At 51.0% G+C, this 12,470-nt stretch overlaps 1 protein-coding gene across 7 annotated transcripts in view; it reads right to left on the bottom strand.

Annotated features, from left to right (window-relative positions):
• Positions 1-10,030, bottom strand: part of TBL1XR1 (TBL1X receptor 1) — a 200,647-nt gene extending 190,617 nt beyond the window's left edge. For 6 of the 7 annotated variants that reach the window (XM_039913135.1, XM_039913141.1, XM_029059500.2 and 3 more), the window contains exon 1: positions 9,907-10,030. The gene's annotated coding sequence lies outside the window, so the exon portion shown is untranslated. The remainder of the gene's footprint in view (positions 1-9,906) is intronic. The other variant, XM_039913142.1, reaches the window with a different exon arrangement.
• Positions 10,031-12,470: the final 2,440 nt, after the last annotated feature.

A 12,470-nucleotide genomic window follows, 5' to 3' on the forward strand; every position in this document is an offset into this window, starting at 1 on the left:
AAATCAGCTAAGAGTTCTAATCAGAGAAGCCCCATCTACTTGAAATTAATGGTCCCAAATCCTTGTAGGTAGGCAGTCAGCATCCCGCTCTGAAGTGAATACCTTAATAATGTTGGCATTTGTTAAGCGCTTACTATGTGCCGAGCACTGTTCTAAGCGCTGGGGTAGACACAGGGGAATCAGGATGTTCCACGTGGGGCTCACAGTCTTAATCCCCATTTTACAGATGAGGGAACTGAGGCACAGAGAAGTGAAGTGACTTGCCCACAGTCACACAGCTGACAAGTGGCAGAGTGGGATTCGAACTCATGACCTCTGACTCCAAAGCCCGTGCTCTTTCCACTGAGCCACGCTGCTTCTGGAGAACTCTGCCTCACCTCTGAAGAGTGGCTCAGCTCAGGCCTAGCAACCTAGATCAGAGGGAGCTGCTTGGCTGCCGGGCGTTCAATGGCCAGCCTCACAACACACACAGAGCAACACAACTGCCTCAGGTGTGCATGGTCAGGGGCTTCACCTGAAAGCGCCCTCCCCCTGGAAACGGCCCCTAAGGGAAGAGGGACCTGGGAGGTGAAAGCTGGGGGACGCAGGGGAGGGGAAAACAGATGGCGTTCCTTCTGACATTGTGGCCTTATGCCGTGGGGGTGCCCAGCATCTCCAGGATTTTGAATTGGAGAAGGGTAGGCAGTAAACGCATTCTGGCCCCTTGCAGCAACGGCGCTGAAGACGGCCCTGGCTCTCGCGGGTGCCTGACGAAGGCCAGGGTACACGGATCGGTTCTTGTGCCAATCCGGGTGGTTAGATCCATTCCACCGCAGGACGAGGTCCCACGCGGGTCTGAGACTGGGGCATCTGGGCCCACCCTGGAGTGAGCTGGAGACAATGGCAAATTCAAGGTTCCCTGTGTTTTATCAAACTGGAAGGCACAAAGTAGTTCCTCTAGCATCTGAACTTGATCATGGAGCTAGATTTGTGCCCTTACAAGTGAGACTTTCTCAGTGTACGGGAAGAGGGTAACGTCAGGCACAGTGAGGTTTCCCTTCAGTTTTCAGTTTGTTCCGAGTCAAATGAAGTGGGAGGACCGACCACTACCAGCCTGCGACTCGTCTGGGTTCTGATAAAGCTGGCTGTAATGGCGCACCAAGTAAGCAACAGGAGTAGAGGGAGAATCGCAGAACTCAGTTCCTATTTACCTCACCTCTGGCCACAATTTTTGCAAATACTGAAATTCTCTCATTTCTCATCTATCGATGGATTCAACATCGTGGAGAAATCAAGACTAGAACTTACTAAAATGTATTCCTGGCATTTCTTACTAAGATATATTTTCTTTTGCAAATCAATTTAGGTTTTCAGAAGACTATCAGAACAACCTAAAAGGCAATTTTTACAAGGTCACGGGAAAATGACTTCTCCATTCCTCGATAAGTAGGTGAACACCATATTAAAGGCATTTTTGATGGCCAGAACTGTTAGCTCTTCAGCACATTTAAGTTAGCAGAAATAGGAACCCAGGACTTAAAAGGTTAGACCAGAGGCGGACAGAGGAATGTTGAAAACTGCTTAAAGGGGAAACAAAAACAAAGAAAATTAAAACAAAAAAACAAACACCCAAGTTCTCATTGTAGTTTTAACCTGCCCTAAACTCAAGTGCAATGTTGGATCTCTTTAGGTGACTTTATGAAAAAAATTGTAATAATAATAGCAATAGCCACTTTTTTAGAAAAAAAAAAATCTCAAAACTTATCAAGCCAAAGCCCTACAAAAATCTCCTAGAACATGAAGGGATCAAGAGGACGAGCAGGTGGCTCTTATTACCCTTCCCATCTCCTGCCAGACCAGGGCCCACTAGCATACAAAACATTTTTTTAATTCTTGGGGTCCACAAAAAGTTTTCCCAATTTTTAGCTCTCCTCCAACACGGCGAGGCTGAAATACAGCAATCGTAGAAGACCCACAGTTCCGATTTTACTCGGTCACAGCCTGACCCTGGATCTCTAAGGCCGGGGCTCCATGGGCCTCAGACAAATCAGGGCCCGGGACAGGGGTGGCCGAGCTTCGCTAACTGTAGAGCTGCAAACTGAGAACATGTGGCCAAGAGGCGCGGACCCAGAAAGAATTCCCTGAACCTAAGCAGCAAACCGACATTCCTGGGCAGGAGTGGAAGGGAAGGTGAGTGGTGAACGGTGGTGGAGAGTAGGAGACAGACAGTCGGGGTAGGGTCCAGCCCCAGACCAGGGACCCCGGCCCAGCCCAGGGGAGTGAAGTCATCCCCGTCCCCCCACCACTAATGCCTCCAGAGCTAAGCGGCGACCCCCTACAGTCCACCGCCAACCCCGAGGGAAATAAATAAGGCACCATTTATGCGAGCCACATAGGCAGGCAGCTAGGAGCACTTTCATGTGGCTCCCAAAATGCAGATCAATCATTCTGACTGAGCACTTACTGTGTGCAGAGCACTGTGATAAGTGCTTGGAAGCGTATGACAGTATAACAGACACACCCCCTGCCCATGACAAGCTTACAGTCTAGAGGAGGAGACATTCAGTCAATCTTATTTATCAAGCGCTTATGGTGTGGAGAACACTGTACTTAGCAGTAGGGAGAGTACAATGTAACAGACCCATTCCCTGCCCACAACAAGCTTACAGTCTAAAGGGGAAGACAGACATTAATATAAATAAATTACAGATATGTACATAAGTGCTGTGAGCCTGGGTGGGAGGTGGGAGGGATGAATAAAGGGAGCTGAAGAAAGAGGAAAAGAAGCCTTAGTCAGGGATGGCTTCTTAGAGATGTGCCTCTATAATGGCTTTAAGGGGTGTGGAGAATAATCTGTCTGTCAGATGACCACATGACCACGGCTGGACTGGTGCACAAGGCCAGTGCTTGGCAGATCTGAACAGCTCCACTCCTATTGAGAACAGTTCAAAATAAAACCTCCCTCTCCAGGTCAAGCATAAAGTTTCTTCACATAGAGGAGCCTAACATGTCGACTGCAAAAATAAAGCTGTAATTGTAGCAAGACGTTCAAAAGTATCATTTAGTGCCCACTTCAACTTGGATTTTCACTGTTTACCCACGTAAAAGAACTACAAACAGCCTCCATAGGTCATTTTTCAGTTCTTCGTTTAAACGGCCTACACCAACACACGTACGATCGACTCTCGGGTACCAAGAGGCTGATGATCAAAATTCCTTTCTCTCCCTCCACTAACTGCCTTGGCTTGCGCCATTTCCCGTTCACCAAAAGCACGGATTACATGGGGCAGAAAGGCAAATTTTTTTTAAAATGACAGATCTTCTACCCAAATCCTGCACTGGGAAAAATCCGATGTTTAAAAGTAACCTTACAATCACTTTAGGGACATTGCCATCCTTCTCCCTGTCTCACAAGCCTGCCACCTTGGCATTACCCTCGACCCCCTCTCCCTCCCTACCCACGTAACCAGTCAGTCACCAAATCCTGTCAGTTCTACCTGCACAACTTCTTGACCATCCACCCCTTGCTCCCCATCCAAACTGCTACCACTGGTTCGAGTGCTCGCCATCAGCGCTTCTGCATCAGCACTCTGGTTGGCCGCCCTGTCTCGAACCTGTTCCCTCTCCAATCCACAGTAATACTAGCGTTGAGCACTTCTTGTACTAAACACTGGGAGAGAACACCCAGATGGGAATTAAACACAATCCCTGTCCCAAGGGGGTGGGGAGGGCGGGGTAGGGGTTGGTGGAGGTCAATCTAAGACTCTAAGTGGGACTAGAGACAGACACTTCAGAAATCCCTTCTAGACTGTAAACCCATTGTGGGTAGGGATGGTCTCTCTTTATTGCTGAATTGTACTTTCCCTAGCAATTAGTACAGTCCTCTGCACACAGTAAGCACTCAATAGATGCAACTGAATGAGTGAAATAATACAACAGGATAAAATACAAGGACACCTACCCAAAATAAAATACCAAAATCTGCCAAGTGATGTATCTAGAGAAGAATTTCCAGCTCTTTGTGGCTCAAAGTCCAAGGTCCAGCCACAGCAACTACTACGACAGCCTCCAGTCTTCCCGGGGTTTGACGAGTCCTCACACCACGGGTGCCGCTGCCTGTCCCACCAGGTCAGGTGGGTAGGAGGGGACAGAGTCTCCCGGATGGCCCGGCGCAGAGGAAAGGTGGCGCCGGCCGAGAGGGAGGCTGTGGGGTGGAGGCCATCTGATGGGGAGGACGCCAAGAGGGCGCGGGAGCAGCTTTTACTGGCTGGCCGGCACAGAACATGCCGGGAAGCCCGAAGCGAGGCGGTAGTTCTCATAGGCTCTGCCATGGCGCAAGGGTCCAAGAGCCCGCGACAGTCTTTCATCTCGCTCTGTTGCTCGGGCCACTTTTCCAAAAAACATGTTCTGCGCCCATCTCCCCAGCTCCTCGAAAACATCCACTGGTCGTCCATCTTTCCCTGCGTCGGGTAGAACCCCTCACCATCAGCTTTCAGGCACCCGGTCAGCTCTCTCCCTCCCTCCTACCTCACCTCCCCAATCCCCCTTCTACAAGCCAGCCCACACACACCAACCTACTCACTGTACCTCCAGCTCCTCTTTCTCAATGGCGATCCCTTGCTCACGTCCCATCTCCCGACTGGAAGGCCCTCTGCCTTCATATCCGACAGACCACCACTCTCCCCGTCTCCGAAGGCCTATTAAGATCACCTATGTTCCACAAAGCCTGATACGTTTTTCTTACTGCAATATTATGACATAACTCCTATAGGCCATGAGAGCAGAAATCATGTCTACATACACTGCAATAATAATAATAATGTTGGTATTTGTTAAGCGCTTACTATGTGCAGAGCACTGTTCTAAGTGCTGGGGTAGATAGAGGGTAATCAGGTTGTCCCACATGAGGCTTACAGTCTTAATCCCCATTTTATAGATGAGGTCACTGAGGCACAGAGAAGTGAAGTGACCTGCCACAGTCACACAGCTGACAAGTGGCAGATCCGGAATTCAAACCCATGACCTTTGACTCCCAAACCTGGGCTCTTTCCACTGAGCCATGATGCTTCTCTAATTATCTCTGTATTATCCTGAGGGCTTAGTACGGTACTCTGCAAACAGTAAGCGCTCAACAACTACCTCTGATGGAGTGATCACTGACAAGGATTAAGGATCAACGAGGACATTGGAGCCACATGCCTGAGAGGACCCGACTGCCTCCACGGGGAGAGGGCGTGCACTGGAGGCAGGCCCATGCCCAGAGAGGAGCGGATGGTTTACAGAGACGGAAATCGCCTCCTCCTCCTGGCTGTGCCCATCCCTCTCCCCTCCTCTATTGTTTTGGCTCATCCCACACAGGGTCTCTTCTCAGCCAGAGCAGAGGCCCGAGGATGGAGGGGAGCCCAACAGTACCCGACAGCTCACTAAATACGACTGAATGAATAATAATGTTGGTATTTGTTAAAGCGCTTACTATGTGCTGAGCACTGTTCTAAGCGCTGGCGTAGATACAGGGTAATCAGGTTGTCCCACGTGAGGCTCAGTCTTCAACCCCATCTTCCAGATGAGGGCTCAGTCTTCAACCCCATCTTCCAGATGAGGTAACTGAGGCATCGAGAAGTGAAATGACTTGCCCAAAGTCACACAGTTGACTGGTGGCAGAGCCAGGATTAGAACCCACGAACTTTGACTCCTAAGCCCGGGCTCTTTCCACTGAGCCACACTGCTTCTCTACCATGAATGAATACCACCTGATACCTGGGAGCACTGCCCATGAGCCCTATCGTTCATTAAATCCATCGTATTTATTATTATTAATTGCACTTATCGAGCGCTCACTGTGGGCAGAGCACTGTACTAAGCGCTCGGGAGGGTCCGATACAACAATAAACACACACATTCCCTGCCCACAACAAAAGTCTGGTCTACTCCAGGCTGCCTGGCTAGCCCAAAACAACTGGCGGTCTCACCGGCACGGCGCTCGGGACGCTACCGGTCACCGGTACCCGCCCGACTCGCGGAAAGCAGCATCGGTCAATCAGGAGAGCCTCGAGCCCAAGGGTCCAGGCTCCTGGCAAAGACACTCTGTCCACCTAAACTCGATCGGGCAACTGTCCTGTCTCGGTCAATCAATGGTATTTATCGAGTGCTTACTGTGTGCAGACAGTCGATACCATGAAAGTGTGTGAAATGAGCCACTGGATTTGCCCCTCGGGGGCATAGTCTGGGGGCAGGGAAGCTCGACCAGCCAAATCTGGGGAGGGGCTGGAGGTCAGTATTATTTTGGCACACGGGGTCCTGTACCCTCCATGGAGTGTATCGATCCACATCATCCGCTTCCCCGTCTAGGTTACCGCTTTGCCTTTGTGTACACTGCCCTAAACTTTATTTTGGTGATAACTCCGCAGAGGTGGCTGACGACACAGGCAGGTCTGCCAAAGGTTTCCATGAAAAGGGAACAAAAACGAGAAGAAGCCTGGCCCGACGGATACAGCCCGGGCCTGGCACTCGGAAGGACCCGGGTTCTAATCCCGGCTCTGCCACTTGTCTGTGTGACCTTGGGCGAATCACTTCTCTGGGCCTCATCTGTAAAATGGGGATTAAGACACGGACACGGATTGTGTCCAACCTGAGCATTTTGTACTCATACCGGCACTTTGAACAGTGCCAGGCACACGGGCACATAGGAAGCACTGAAAAAGCCCAAGAAGGGTGAGGGGGGCAGGGAGAGGGTGTTAAGAGCCACTCCTAAATGCTTTATCCCAAAAATAAGAATAACTTAGAATCATATTTTCCAGTAAACCCCACCAAGACTGGCCAAATCAAGATCTCCTTGAGTGCCTTCTGACTACCATCAATTGTCAATGGCCATTTCCTTTGTCAGCCATTCACCTGACAAGGTATTATTTATATTTCGTTGCCACATGTGAACAGATGTATTTATTCAACAGGTTGCCATTCAAAAGGTCTATTGATCCCATTTCCTTTTGGGGTAACGTGTCTGTTTATATCGCATTTCTTCACTTTCTGGGTCTACGGAAGGTCCAGTGTATGTAAAGCGGGCAAGTTGGTCTATTAACCCATTTGAAATTCTGGGACGGCATCCTCCAAGTAACAAACTCAGTATACACCTACTCTGGCAGCAACGTCTTAAGAAAAGGCCACAGTCATTAAAAGGGAAAAAAAAAAATAGCGGCATGAGTTAACCACTTACTATGGGCCTAGCACTGGGGTAGAGATAATCAGGTCAGAGTCCTGTTCCACCTGGGGCTCAGAGTTTAACTAGGAGGGAGAACAGGTATCTAACCCCTCTTTTAGTGACAAGGAACCTGAAGCACCGAGAAGTGACTTGCCCAAGGTCACAGGGCAGGCCAGCGACAGAGCCAGGACCAGAATCCGGGATCTCCGACCCACCGCCCATGGTTCCTTCCACTAGGCCGCACCGCTTCTCCAGGCCATACAATACGGGAAGCCAGCGAAACCGACTGAGAGTCGCGACTGAGGTTGGCAACAGAAAGTTTGGATTTGCTTTTAAAATAACATTTGTATTTGCTTATGTCCCTGTTCCTGCCTGCTAAAGATCTCTTCTAAAAACACTTGGCTGATAAGTTACTTTATTGTCCACTCCTGCCTTAATATCAGTTTCCATATCCAGGCGGCAAGCAAAATCCTCCATTCACACAAAATGTCTGGTAACAGGTGTTGGCTAGAGGAACCAGCTGAAGAGTAAGCATTTTTTTTTTCTTACACAGACTCTAAAAATGTATTTGAGAAAGGAAAAAACTAAAAAACAGAAGAGTATGGAAAACTCTACATAGAATCAACCAGTCCTTCTGTTCTGCCCCTCCCCCAGTACATAAAATTCGGTAGTAATTAATTTCCAGAGTTCTCAGTGATAGTTTGGGAGGCCTGACACAAAGTCCTCTCTTGATACGCACAACATAAGACCCGTGTTCACGGAGATCAATCTGCCTTGACTCCCTTGCCTAATAGTGAATTCAAATAGCAAGCAGAGTCCCAGGTGTTTGAGAATTCTTTTTTTTTTTAAAACACACATTGATGTTAAAAAAAAAAAAAACAACAACCAAAACCGCAAGTGCCACCGCAAAAACCAATCACACGGGAAAGCCTAAAGTCACAAACATTGACACAATATTATCACACACAGAATATAATTTGGAGATAAACTATAAACCTCTGTTATCCAAGCCACTGAAGAAATACCTAAGAAAAGGGATGGGTTTTTTTGATTATAGCCTAATTATAGTTTACTCCCCCCAAAAGGCTCAAATAATAGCCCATGACTCCTTCCTTACTTCAGAAACCATATTAGGTTTTGTTTAGGATGACTACCATAACAATCAACAGAAGGAACGCTACTTTGGAAAACGAGTTGGAGGCAATTAACAGTAAACTTTGAGAAGTTAAAAAATCCATAAATTGCATACACTAAAACCTGACATAAGAGCTTAGGCCCTCAATTCTGTGATGTCCCAGCGACAAGCTGTGTGTAAAAGTGTCTTTTTAAATAAAGCACCCCTGAGGTAATTTCATCTTTTAAATTTTGTCCCAACGACAAGTTGTGTGTGTATGTGTGTGTTTTTACAGAAAGCACCCCTGGGGAAATTTCACCTTGTAGACTTCGTCCTATTAGGAAGGCATGATTGGAACTAAAATATATATATATAGGGAACTTTAAAAACATTCTCCACTGGCCTGTCTCCTTATATTGCTCAAACGCTCCACTCTACACACCTCTTAACCTCAACTGCCCACGCCAAGGAAACTTAAAGAAAAACTAGGAACGCAAAAGACCTGCTGAACACATGTCAACCCCTTAACCACCGAGTCTCCACTCCCTTTCCCAAGGTTCCCAAGCTTCGCTCCTTGGAAAACAAATCCGTTTCCATTTCAGTTGAAAACCACACTGGGAGGGTAATTTCCCTCGACTTGTACCGTGGCCTTCACCCCCGTCCGATGGGAAAAAAAAAAAATAAAGCCCAGGTTCCACCCCAAACTTAGGGACAATAACTTTGTGAATTCAAGTTGTTTTTTGTTTTTTTTTTTAAGCGCCTGGAAGGGGGAGGGATGGGGTCGAAGGCAATCGATAGTTCTTTCGGGAGAATCAAAGAAGTTAGCCGCACAATGTGCTCAGGGGGAGAAGGCGTCAAGACCCCAGGGTGGAGAGTGCGGGCGGAGCGTGCGACGGAGTGTGGGAGCGAGAGGAAGGTGATTGTCCGGTCCTTGGCCGTGCCCCGGGGGCGCCCCCTCCCCCCAATAAATACATTTACCAAAAAAAAACCCCCAACGACCCTTAAACCATCCGGAAAATCCGCAGAGGTCGAAGGTCAGGGGCGGCGGAGAGGGGCCCGCTGGGGGCCGGGGGATTTTTCTCTTTTTTCTCCCCCTTCTTTCTTTCTTTTCGAATCGATCTGCACGGCGAGGAGCCTTCCTGGCTAAAAATAGGCCAGAAAGGAGGCTGCCTCATGATGGCTCCTTGACTCGATTTGCTGCAAATTCCCCGCTCCGAGCCGGTCCTTCCTCCAGCCCGGGGGGCCCAGGGACACAAAATAACCCTCCATCCACCCCCCCCCCAAAAAGCAGCCCCCCCACCCCGAGGAGCCCCAAACCGGGGGGGGGGGGGGGCGGTGGGGCCCAGGGGTGGGAGTCACCCTCCCCCCCCACACGTTCATTCATCCATTAGCATTGATCGAGCTCCGCCTCCGTGCGGAGCGCTGCGCTAAGCGCTGGGGATGGAGGACTGGGCCTCGGGGAAGGACCATCCCTGCCCACCGACGGGGCTGCCGGGGTCGGCGGGGGGCGGGGAGAAGGAAGGGGGGCAAAAAGGGCTCCCACGCGAAACGTTGTGCACCTCCCCTCCCCCACCCGGGGTCTGCACCCGGGGGGGGGGGGGTCCAACGCCCTTACCTCCAAACGGGGGGCTCCCCCCTCCCGCTAAGGGGGCGCCAAGGAAATTCCTGCTGCTGCTGCTGGTGCTGCTGCTGCTGCTGGGCTGGTCCTCCCCCCACCCCCAAAATAGGCCCAGGCGGCAATGGGAGGTCTGGGGGGGTCGGGGGGGGGTCCGGGGGGGGGTGCAGGAGGAGGAGGGAGGTAAGAGCCGGGAGGGAGGGAGGGAGGGAAAGAGCCAAGCGGTTGGGAGCAGCCAACGGCTCAGACACGCCACAGCGCCGGGGGGAGGGGGAGGGAGGGGGAGGGGGAGGGGAGCGCAGCGCAGGCCGCCCGCCCGCCCGAGGGGGGAGGGGAGGAGGGGGAGGGGAAGGCGGGGACAGACAGAGGCGCACCGAGACGGAGAGCGGGGAGGAGGGGGAGGGGGCGCGCACACCAGGAGACCGGCCAGGCGCAAAAGAGCGCCGGACGCCCCGGACAAACCAACCGGCCGCCAGGACGGGGGGGGGGTCCCCCCCTCTCTCTCTCTCTCCCCCCCCACCCCAGCCGCGACCACCGGGTTTTTTTTTTTTTTTTCCTCTTTCCGAAACCACAGCAACAGCCCGAGAGGGAGGCCGCGCACGCGCGCACCAGGCCGGCCTGCGTCGCGCCCTTCAAAGATGGAGGGGGCGCCTCCCGCCCGCCCGCACGGCGCCGTGGCGCGGGGGGGGAGCGGGACCCGCGGCCGAGGGACGGGACGCCGGTTCGAATCCCGCCTCCGTCCTGGAAGAGGGGGATGACGATAATAATAACAATAATAAAGCAATAATAATAACAATAATAATTGTGTGACTGTGGGCAAGTCATTGCACACGCTGGGGCGCAGGGGAAAGAGCCCGGGCTTGGGAGTCGGAGGGCATGGGTTCGAATCCCGCCTCTGCCACGTGGCAGCTGGGTGACTTTGGACAATAAATACCATTAAACGAATGAAGGAAGAGGAATCTACGTCGAGAGTGTGTCGGCTGAGGGGAAAGAGTAGGGGCTGGGGAGGCAGAGGTCGTGCGTTCGAATCCCGCTTTCCCCACTGTGTGACCTGGAACAAGTCACTTCTCTGGGCCTCAGTTATCTCACTTGCAAAATGGGGATGCAGACTGGGAGCCTCACCTGATGTCCCTGCCTCGACCCCAGCGCTTAGAACAGTGCCTGGTACCTAGGAAGCGCTTAACAAATACCGACATGATTATTAAAACTAGTGTGACTTTGGGCAACCCACTTCACTTCTCTCTGGGCCTCGGTGACCTCAGCTGGAGAGAAGCAGCGGGGCTCAGTGGAAAGAGCCCGGGCTTGGGGGTCGGAGGGCATGGGTTCGAATCCCGCCTCTGCCACATGGCAGCCGGGTGACTGTGGACAAGTCACTTCACTGGGCCTCAGTGACCTCTGGAAAATGGGGATAATAATAATGTAATAATGTTGGTATTTGCAGAGCACTGTTCTAAGCGCTGGGGGAGACACAAGGGAATCAGGTTGTCCCCCGTGGGACTCACGGTCTTAATCCCCATTTTACAGATGAGGTAACTGAGGCACGGAGACGTGAAGGGACTTGCCCAAGGTCACACAGCTGACAAGCAGCAGAGCTGGGATTAGAACTCACGACCTGTGACTCCCAAGCCCAGGCTCTTTCCACTGAGCCACGCTGCTTCTCAGACTGTGAGCCCCATGGGGGACAACCTGATCCCTTGTATTCCCCCCCAGCCGCTTAGAACAGTGTTTGGTACATAGAAAGCACTTAACCAATACCGACATTATTACTTCACTTCTCTGGGCCTCAGTTACCTCATCTGTAAAATGACAATTAAGAATGTGAGCCTCAAGTGGGATAAAACCTGATTACCTTGCATCTACCCCAGCGCTTAGAACAGTGCTTGGCACATAGTAAGCGCTTAACAAATACCAACATTATTATCATTATTATTATTTAAAGGGGCGGGAGGGGCACCCAATGCATCAAGGGCTGTTAAAAAATAAAAAAAACACCACCACCGTTTAACTTGGGCGCGATGACTAATACTGTAAACTTTGGGCTCCCGGGGATTGAGGCAGAATTTTTGAGATCTCCCCCAGCACATGCTGTCTAGATGGATTTATGTGGTTTTGTTTTTTATGGTGTCCATTATTAATAATAATGACGGCATTGGTTAAGCGCTGACTATACGCCAAGCGCTTGGGGGAGATACAAGGTCATCAGGTTGCCCTACATGGAGCTTACAGTCTTAATCCCCATTTTACAGATGAGGGAACTGAGGCCCAGAGAAGTGAAATGACTTGCCCCGAGTCGCCCAGCTGACAAGTGACGGTGCTAGGATTGGAACCCACAACCTCTGACTCCCAGGCCCGGGTTCTTTACACCGAGCCACGCTGCATAATGAGTAAATGCTCACTAATAATGATGTTCATATTTGTGAAGCGCTGACCATGGGCCGAGCACTGTTCTAAGCGCTGGGGTAGATACAGGGTCATCAGCTTGTCCCATGTGAGGCTCACAGTCTTAATCCCCATTTTACAGATCTTCACCGAGGCACGGAGAAGTGAAGTGCCTTGCCCAGAGT

This window comes from Ornithorhynchus anatinus, chromosome 1 (genome assembly GCF_004115215.2).
Source record: "Ornithorhynchus anatinus isolate Pmale09 chromosome 1, mOrnAna1.pri.v4, whole genome shotgun sequence".
Lineage (NCBI taxonomy): Eukaryota > Metazoa > Chordata > Mammalia > Monotremata > Ornithorhynchidae > Ornithorhynchus > Ornithorhynchus anatinus.